The following is a 9,992-nucleotide window of genomic DNA, read 5'->3' on the forward strand; positions in this document are numbered from 1 at the left end:
TTAAACAGAGTAGTGGATGAATGGAACAAGTTACCAAACATCATTAACTCGAATACGCTGAATAGCTTCAAACATAGGTTGGATGCTTATGAGCAATAGGGTTGGGTGTAAACAGGACTGCCCAGTATGGGCCAGTAGGACCGCTGCAGTTTCCTCCATTCTTATGTTCTTATGTTCCTATAAGTTTGCGGATGACACCAAAATAGGGCGGCAGATTAATTCAGGGCAGGATGCAACATTACAGGAGGATCAAAATAAACTGCAGGGGTGGTCTGAAAAATGGCAAATGAAATTCAATACCAGCAAGTGCAGCGCATTTAATATTGGAAGAACAAATACTGACAATGTATACAGCCTTAACAACATCAACCTAGAGAAGTCGACTTGAAAAAGAGACCCAGAGGTACTTAAGGCCCGGACCTACGACCTAGAAAACAGTGCGTTAATGTTCGAAATAAGGCAAACAGACTATTGGGTTTTATATTAAGTGTAAGTAATAAGAGTGCAGAGGTCTTATTGCAACTATATCTTGCGCTAGTCAGGCCGCACCTCGATCATGCGGTTCAGTTCTGGTGCCCTTATTATAGAATGGATATCAATTCACTGGAGTCGGTGCAGCGAAGAATGACGAAAATGATTCCGGGACTTAGAAACCTTCCATATCAGGATAGGTTAAAGAAACTTAACTTGCTTTCCCTAGAAAGACGAAGAGTGCGGGGAGATATGATAGAAGTATTTAAGGGGTGAAAGGAATCAATAAAGGGATATAGATAAAGCTCTTATAATATCCGAGCAGGATAGACCCGGAGCAACGGATTTAAGTGGATAAGTTTAGATTTAGGAGGAGATAGGAAGAACTGGTTCACAAATAGGGTGGTGGACGAGGAACAAGCTTACCAACTTTGTAGTAAGTGCTGAACTCTGGGAAGTTAAAAGGAGGCTGGATAGATTCTTGGATGATAGAGAGTGGTTGTAACTCTCGACAGGAGCTGCCATGTACAGGCCAAACCGGCCTATGCAGACTCCTTATTTTCTTATGTTCTTATGTTCAATGGTTACTTAGTAGACAATGACTAGTTTGATTTTACAATTACATGTTTATTAAAATAATTATTACGTCATGGACTCACTAGATTGGGGCGTGTTAAATGTGAACTTACATCATCTAAGTGCCATGCACAGGACAACCGGCCTATTGCAGACTCCTTATTTTCTTATGTTCTTATGTTCTTATACAAATAAGCTCCAGTCAGCATCAGGCGACGGTAAGAAAACCTGAAATTCTATTCAGAAGAGGAACACTCAGCCTTCGGCCCCCCACTCAGCTCTTATGATAAATGATTCAGTTGTAACTGAACCCCTCTCATTGCCAACCACTTCAATAAATATTTTATTAATGTTGACAAAACTATTGCAAAGAACATCCCTGATCACCATGAGGAATTTAGAGCCTACCTGCAAAACAGACAGCAAAATGAGCTGTTCTTATCCCCTGTCACAGCAGATGAATTACTGGCCATCATAAAAATGTCCAAAGATGCAGCAGCAGGCGAAGACAATATACCAATGAGCATCATTAAGAAAGTAGCCCACTTATTACTATCTGTTCTCCAACACATTTGTAACTCCTCCTTCACGAGTGATGTCTTTCCGGATAAACTGAAAGTTGCTAAAGTTCACCCAGCATATAAAAAATCTGGGGACAAAGGTCTCTTCAAGAATTACCGCCCCATATCAGTCCTCCCAGCCTTGAGTAAGATACTGGAAAAGCTAGCATGTAATGGACTAAATTCCTTCTGCAATGCAATAACATCTTTACAGACTCCCAGTTTGGATTTAGAGCTAGAAGGTCGACTGAGAGTGCTCTGCTATCCTTTATTAATGAAATCTTAAATTCCTTTGATGACAGCCAGTTCACAGTTGGTATATTCTTGGACCTCTCTAAAGCCTTCGATATTGTCGACCATACCATTCTCCTTTCAAAACTTGAACATTACGGCGTTAGGGGCCTGTCCCACAATTGGTTTACCTCATATCTGTCCAACAGGATGCAATATGTCTGCTATAATAATCACCAATCTGACTCCTCGCCAATCTTGTATGGTGTGCCCCAAGGTTCCATTCTCGGTCCAGTACTGTTTTTGTTGTACATAAACGACATAGTCCACGCCAGCGCACTCATGAAATACAACTTATTTGCAGACGATAGTAATCTATATGCCAGCAACTCAGACCTCCATTCCTTGATGAGAACTATGAACACTGAATTGACTAAAGTCAGGACCTGGGTAATACGTAATAAACTGACCTTAAACCTTGAGAAAACCCACTACACGATCTTTCACAGAAGGAAAAACTTACCCCCAGACCTGGACCCCCTGTACCTTGGTAATACAGTTCTCAAACGCGAACAAAATATTAAATTCCTCGGAGTTATTGCTGATGAGAAACTTAACTGGAGAAACCACATACAAGTCATTCACAGAAAAGTCAATAAACAGTGCGGTATCGTATCGCACTCGACAGTTACTCACTCTCGCAGTAATGAAAGAAATCTATCATGATCTTGTTTACCAACACCTGATACACTGTCACACACTATGGGAGCCTCTAGCTCTTCAAAAACACAATCTGTGGTTACTGCACAAAAGAGAGTTGTACGGGCAATGACATACTTTAAAAAAACAGATCACACAAACGAAAAATTTGCTAAATTGAAAATGTTAAAATTCGTAGATATTAACACCTACTGCTGCGCCTTCTTTGTTTACAAGTCTATCAATCACTTGCTTGACATTAATTATTTCCAGTTCCGGAATTATCAGAGATGCAACTTAAGGCACCCAGAGCAATTAAGACCATCCCCCATGCGCTCCTCTCAGTCCCAGACCTCCATAAATTATCATGGTGTGAAGGTGTGGAACAACTTACCCCCACCCATCCGATCAAAGACTAAGGAGCGTAGTCATCTCCTAAGCAGAAGAGAATTTTCATTTTTTTTTCTTTTTTTTAATCATAACGACAATACAATTTTAATATTTACATACTCTGGTGTTTTTTTTTTTTTTTTTTTTTTACTGATTATTTTAGATTTCACAGGTCCAGTCCCTGTCTGTGTGACAGGCGCTGGACCGAGGTGCTGAACTGACTTGTTCAGTACGTGTCCGTGTGTCATCCCTTTGCAAGTGGTGATAGGACCGAATGATCTCAATCTGGCCTGAGATACCATCACGAAAACAGTGGAGTGTATGTATTGTCTCTGAACCATATATTGTGTTTGAGCTTGACTCAAGCATAATATACTCCGTAATTGGTTTTACTTATTTTGTTTCATAATTCATATGGTCGCTGCTTTACGTGGGTGAAATATTTGTACACTTCCTTTATTAATTATTTCCTTATTTATTGGTGCCATTGTTGTTCATACTCATTCTTTACTTATATAATCCTACCATTTTTAGTGCTAAATTGGTATGACTCACTATTCTTCTCATTCTTCCAAGTTGGGCAGTGCTTGTCAAAGGAGAAGTGTTCTTGCTTACAGGAAGTACAATTCAGCTTGCTAGCTTGAGTGTGAATGTTTACCTGTGTGCATGTTTGTGTATGACTGTATGTGTGCTTTATGTGTGAGTGCATGGGCGTGTTATGTATGTGAATGTGTGTGTGTGTGTGTGTTTGCCATTCTAACTCTTGTCCTATTTATCTGTCCTTCTTTATTATTCTTTCGTCTTTATCACTTGTCTGTTTGTCTGTTCTGGGAGAAAAATGAAGGAGGCCACGAGGATGTTGAAAATTCCTCAAGGGGTGAATGGAGTGAAAAAGTTGAGAACCACTGGCCTAGACGCGCACAGGTAAATAAATAATTTAAATTTTTGAGATTAAAATACAAGTTAAAGAAAAAGTAACTTAAGACATTTGCCTTCTTGATTGCTCAGTTTCCGTAACACTTGTAACATCTACAAGCTCACTTTTCTTGATGAACAGCACCTACATGCTGCACTGACAGTCACAATTGTGTGGATTGCAATCACTTAAGAACAGAGTTTTTAGTTCATTACAGCACATTCCAGCTTCTCTCGATTTCAGCCGGGAAGAGGGACACAGATCTATTGTCCAGCTGGGTTACAGCAACCACTGTTGTCACAACCACAAGCTGTTGTACACTTCATCCTTTTTCTGAAGCAGTTGTACCTAGATGTCTTGCACTTTTTCTTGCAACCATAAGCAATAAGCTCCAGGCAGGCTTCGAGGATTGGAGGAAATCTTGTCCAACTTCCAGGCTGAAGTGTTCACCGGATCTTCAACATCTATGTTGTCTTTGTCAGCCTGGAGTCATATTTTGGCCTGATAGCTTGCCCGCTCAGCGTGTAGCTCCAGGGCAGCCTTTGTCGGTGGGAGCTTTTCCAGAGTCTTCTTTGCCTTCCCACAAAGGTGAACTCTGGCGTCATCAACTGTGTGTTGTTCGGGGTGCAATACAAATGACACACAAACTTCTCAACATCTGCGATATCCCCATCTTAACCAATTGCGTGCAGCAGGAATGGGTGGTCACTGAACACCTTTCAACACTTATTTTTCATATGACCACTAAAGGACGAAATTGTGTCAAATCCGGTCAAAGCGTGCAAGCTCTCAAGGTTGTCCAGACTTGGGGCAACAAACTCTTGAACATATCGTGCACGGGGTAGCATTTTCGGTTCTTGGCCGTTTCGAACAGCATCCACACTTTAGCGACCTTAGTGCAAACGATTTGAATCAGCAGCACCATTACATCAGTGTCTCTGCATTCTACCAGTATTTGTTTATATCATTGGGACGCTGCATCACATGAGTGAAGGGTGAGCCTGGTGTCCACCTTTTCATGGTTGCTATGCAGTGGAACGTCATGTCACCTGGTTGACCGTACTTCATTGGCTTCAGAGAAGTAACCCCTTGTCACTAGCTCACATCTTTCTGGAAGATCTCCGCCCTTCTCATTGATGACGTGAGAAAGAAGCTAGGCTAGGTCAGCTTTGTTTGTATCTAGGGCCATGAAGTTTTTCCTCACTTCAGGCAGTGGAACTTGTGGGCCATTAATGACTTCCAAATCGGTTTCATCTTGCTAGTACGCTTTGTCCTGGTAACTGTTTTTATCGTTCCTTCCCCTGCGTACCGATCAAAGATGACATTAACTCTTGTTGTTTTTTCATTGAAATAACTCTACACGGCCTTGAAGAACACTTCAGCATAGTCCTCGAATGTCCGACAGCCGCCAGGCTTGCCAAGGGCTTGGATGAGTGCATGACCATCTATCGTCACACAGGTCTTCAGATCAGAGGTTGGAATCTCTGAGCTTATGATCTGATGAGTCATCAAGATGTTTATCAGCTCAGACTTCGATGTCGAATTTATATCTCCTCCTGCATTCGCCAGACTAAATGGGACTGTGGATACTTCATGCTTCAAGATGTTGACTATCTCCACCATGTGACCTGTGGTCATGGCATTCAGGAGCCACTATAGAAGCTTTCTGTCAGCTTTGATGGTCTTCTGCATGTTCTGCTTGGTGGAAACTGTAGCTTTGTACACATCAGCGAAGGTTTTTATCGTTTATTGGCAGCTTACTGTCTGTTCTATCAGTCTCTCCTTCATGTAGCCGATTACATGCTGCTTTCCTCGATCCTGAGCTGTCAGCAGGTTCTCCACAACATCTCTGGGTGCAGTGTCTATGGTTGCCTACAGAGGTGAATAAAGAGTAGCATGATTTATGTCGCTTCAGTTCCAATGCATTGAAATCATCCTTGGAATGACTTTCCAGGTTTTTTCATCGTCCACAGTCAAAATTCTTGCTTTTCCTTCTGCTAATGCTGTGCACAGATCACCAACGCTGCTTTGGCAGAAGCAACAATCTTCACTGACATCCTGACGTTCCCTCTTGCGATTGATGACAGTTACAGGGTCCACTGGGGATGAGCTCCCTACCTGCCAAGACAACTGGGAATGGCAGTATGTACTAGTAGGCATAGATATACTGAAACAATTCGAAAATTACCTATCCTTCAGCATCATTATTATTATTATTATTATTATTATTATTATTATTATTATTATTATTATTATTATTATTATTATTATTATTATTATTATTATTATTATTATTATTATTATTATTATTATTATTATTATTATTATTATTATTATTATTATTATTATTATTATTATTATTATTATTATTATTATTATTTTGTCAGTTGGCTCTGTCTGCATTTATCATTGCATAAACCAAATCAATGTCCGGCCAGTGTACACCTCACACCCTCTTCTAAACCTCACTGGAGGATGTACAGTCAGCCCATAGGCCCATTAGATCAGAGTAGACTCTGAAATAACAGCTTCTAGGTGTATTTGTTAGCAATGACTTGAAACCTAGAAAACAATGTATTAGCGTTCGCAACAAGGCAAACAGGATTCTTGGGTTCATATCTAGGTCTGTGAGTAACAGAACTGCTGACGTTATCTTGAAACTTTACCTAGCATTAGTGAGGCCACACATGGATTATGCGGTTCAGTTCTGGTGTCCTTATTATAGAATGGACATAGATTCTTTGGAGAGAGTACAAGGAAGAATGACAAAAATGATCCATAATATTAGAAACCTTCCATATGAAGAAAGACTGAAAAGCTTAGGCTTACATTCATTAGAGAGGCGTAGAGTTAGGGGAGATATGATAGAAGTGTACAAGTGGGTAAGTGGGATTAACAAGGGTAAAATGGAAGATGTTCTGAAGCTCAGTAATAACGAAATAACTAGAACAAATGGCTTTAAATTAGATAAATTCCGATTCAGAAAGGATATAGGCAAGCACTGGTTTGGTAATAGAGTTGTGGATATGTGGAATAGGCTACCGATTGCTATAGTAGGATCGGGGACGCTAGGGAGCTTCAAGACGAAGTTGGATAGGCACATGGAAGTGCTGGGATGGGTGTGAAAGGGATCTGCCCTGTATGGGCCAGTCGGCCTCCTGCAGTATCCCACTTTCTTATGTTCTTATGTTCTTATGTTCAGAGAGATTCGTGTTGGACACTGACCATTACCTTACCTTTCTGGCTAACATCTCCTGACAGCTGACAGGTGTTTATATCAGTATCACTGTTCCTTCAAAACTGATTTAAGCAAAACACAGCTCTAAAAATAAAAAAAAATATATATATATATTTAACAATAATCAAAGTAAACCTGTGCTCTCCATCCGTATACATACAAAATGCCACAAATTAATTCACTTAAATAATGTTGTCTCCACCAAATATAATGCTCTCTCATTATTACATCACTCTTTCAGCCATAATAAACATACTGCACCTTAGTTAACACCAAAATTACCCACGATTGCCCAGATAACAATAGATAAATATACACCGACCAAGCTTGTCCAGTCCTATATACCCCAAAGCCAAACCAGAGAGAGAAAAACAAAACTAAACCGTTCCAACACTTTTCTTGTTTCGTCAACATATAATCTCTTTATTTTTATTATTTTTTTTTACTTTACAACTGCTTCTTACGGTCTCTCATAACTGTATACAAAATAAAGATACATTCTGTAAAGTTTACATAATGAAACATAAATACTTATATACAATAATCAAGACATTTTTACGAGTAGTAAGCTACCAAGGTACCACTGCCTGGGATGATATTAGAAGCATAATGTGTTGTCTAATGGTAGACCCTGCTGCCATATGGCACCACGAAAATTGTGACCAAGTCCCAGGTTGCTGATCTGTCTTTCTGCCCCATTTACACACAATAGCAGGGTCTCAATTGTTTCTCTTACATGACAACACAACATACATATATTGTTTCTCACTATTGATTTTTTTTTCATTCTTGTATATCTTTGTATTTATAATTATTATTATTACAGTGTTATTATTATTATTATTATTATTATTATTATCATTTATATTTTATTTTTATTTTTATTATAAATTTTATTTACTCTGAATTATTATTATCATTACATTTTCGCCCCCCGGGCCCCGATGTGGGTCAGTGACCTGTGCCCTGGTGGGTTAATACCGTAAAAAAATGGAATTTAGTCTAAAGAAAACGGGACACAATAGAAACTAAATACAATGGGTAACTGAAACAAATATTGAGTGAAACGGGGAGATGACCGTAACACCAACCAGTGCATTGAAAATATTCAGCATGTAAAAGTATGCTAATACTTGTACTATGGTAGCAGTAGGTACATGCGCACATCACCCAGTATGCTAAATAAAGACATTCTGAGTCATAATTTTATACATTTATTTTCCATAAAATCACAAAAATATGCTTTATGCGCCAATGATCACCTTTAAACACGTTGTTATATAGAGCCACCACTGAAATTCAAAAATTCGGAATTTTTCAGATTTTTACTTCTGTGACCTTGTATATGACCTTCAAACCCAAAATTGAAACATACTTCCACCCACATCTTGCCTGGCATCCCTAATACTATTTATTTAAGGTGGGTTCCTGTTATTAACAAAAAACACCGTTTTTTTTCTAGATGACTTTTCTCTCTTTGGCCGCCTTACTATTAACCATTGATGAGGCCTTGTTTGCCACAACTTTCTTTACTTTATCTCTGATAGCATAACAGTCAACTAACTTCCCATATGCAGTTGCTCTGTGACGACAGTATGTCTCTCTTCATACTGTATATATCAAAAACAAAAACTCTTTACTTTAGTTCTCAGTTCTTGTTTATAAAATGAATTGTTGCCCCATGGAATGATATCATCTTGCGATTGGTTAAAAAATCGAATATTAGAGAAACTCGGCTTAGATCTTGGAATCCTTCTTTCAATGCAGCCTCCATCTTTCTTAGGTGTGCTGGAAGAGGTGTGATTCTAATTGTTGAACGTGCAGGAATCACATATTTTGGTTCTGCTTCTAGAAGAAGATCCCGGAAAATAGAACTCTCCACAATATTCAGTGGCAGCTGGTCACATGCAATAAAATGCAAGATTTTTTTTTTGGGGGGTTAAGTATCTTTGTCTCAAATCATTTCGGCTGAACTTCACCTCCTCCTCTGTCTTACTCCTGAAATATGACAACGCAGAAGATTCCTTCTGTGTACTGCTGTCATTTCCAGTAGCTCTTTCAGTCATTTTATTCTGTGCATCATCTTGCTTCTCTTTCAAATACTTAGCATACTTCTTTTCATTCTAACGTTTTAAGTGAGTTATGAGGTTTGAAATAGCCTTCACAGGAGCCTTAATCTTCGTTTCGCAGTTCTTGCACTTAGCTACGGTTCTCTCACTATCTGACTCTTTTTGATAGAGACTGAAGTACTTCAGAAGGCGCTGTGATAATGATACTTCCACTGAAGTTTCTATTTTTATTATATTCAATACACTGTTGCTCCAAGCTCCAACCTGCCAATAAACGAAGGCCTTGCGGTGTGAAACGAGAAGCAAAATTTCTCACAACCTTAGTCCAGTTGATTCTTGACTAATCTAACAGATACTTTGTAATGTGTGACACCGGCATAACATACTGTGCATTACTGGACTTTCCCAGTCACCCTTACATAATTAATGTCCAGGCTATGTTACTAAGCAATAGCCATCAAATAGCAGTGGTGAAAAATATAATTTAAGAACATAAGTAAAGGAAATTATAATATTGGCGACATACTATCTTGATTTCTCTCTCTTTTGCCTTCCACCTGTCCTTATTCTCCCTTTGCTCTCATGAAACTCTTCCCTCCCACTGTCAGTATAGTACAATACTTCCCTCCCACTGTCAGCATAGTACAATTCTTCCCTCCCCCTCAGTAGAGTACAATACTTCCCTCCCACACTCAGTATAGTACAATTCTTCCCTCCCATTGTCAGTATAGTGCAATAATTATCCCCACCAGTCATTATAGTTAAATACTTCTCTCCATCACTCATTATAGTACAATAATTCTCTCCACCAGTCAGTATAGTACAATAATTCTCTCCACCAG

The sequence above is a fragment of the Homarus americanus genome, unplaced genomic scaffold (assembly GCF_018991925.1).
Source record: "Homarus americanus isolate GMGI-L3 unplaced genomic scaffold, GMGI_Hamer_2.0 scaffold6317, whole genome shotgun sequence".
Classification (NCBI taxonomy): Eukaryota; Metazoa; Arthropoda; class Malacostraca; order Decapoda; family Nephropidae; genus Homarus; species Homarus americanus.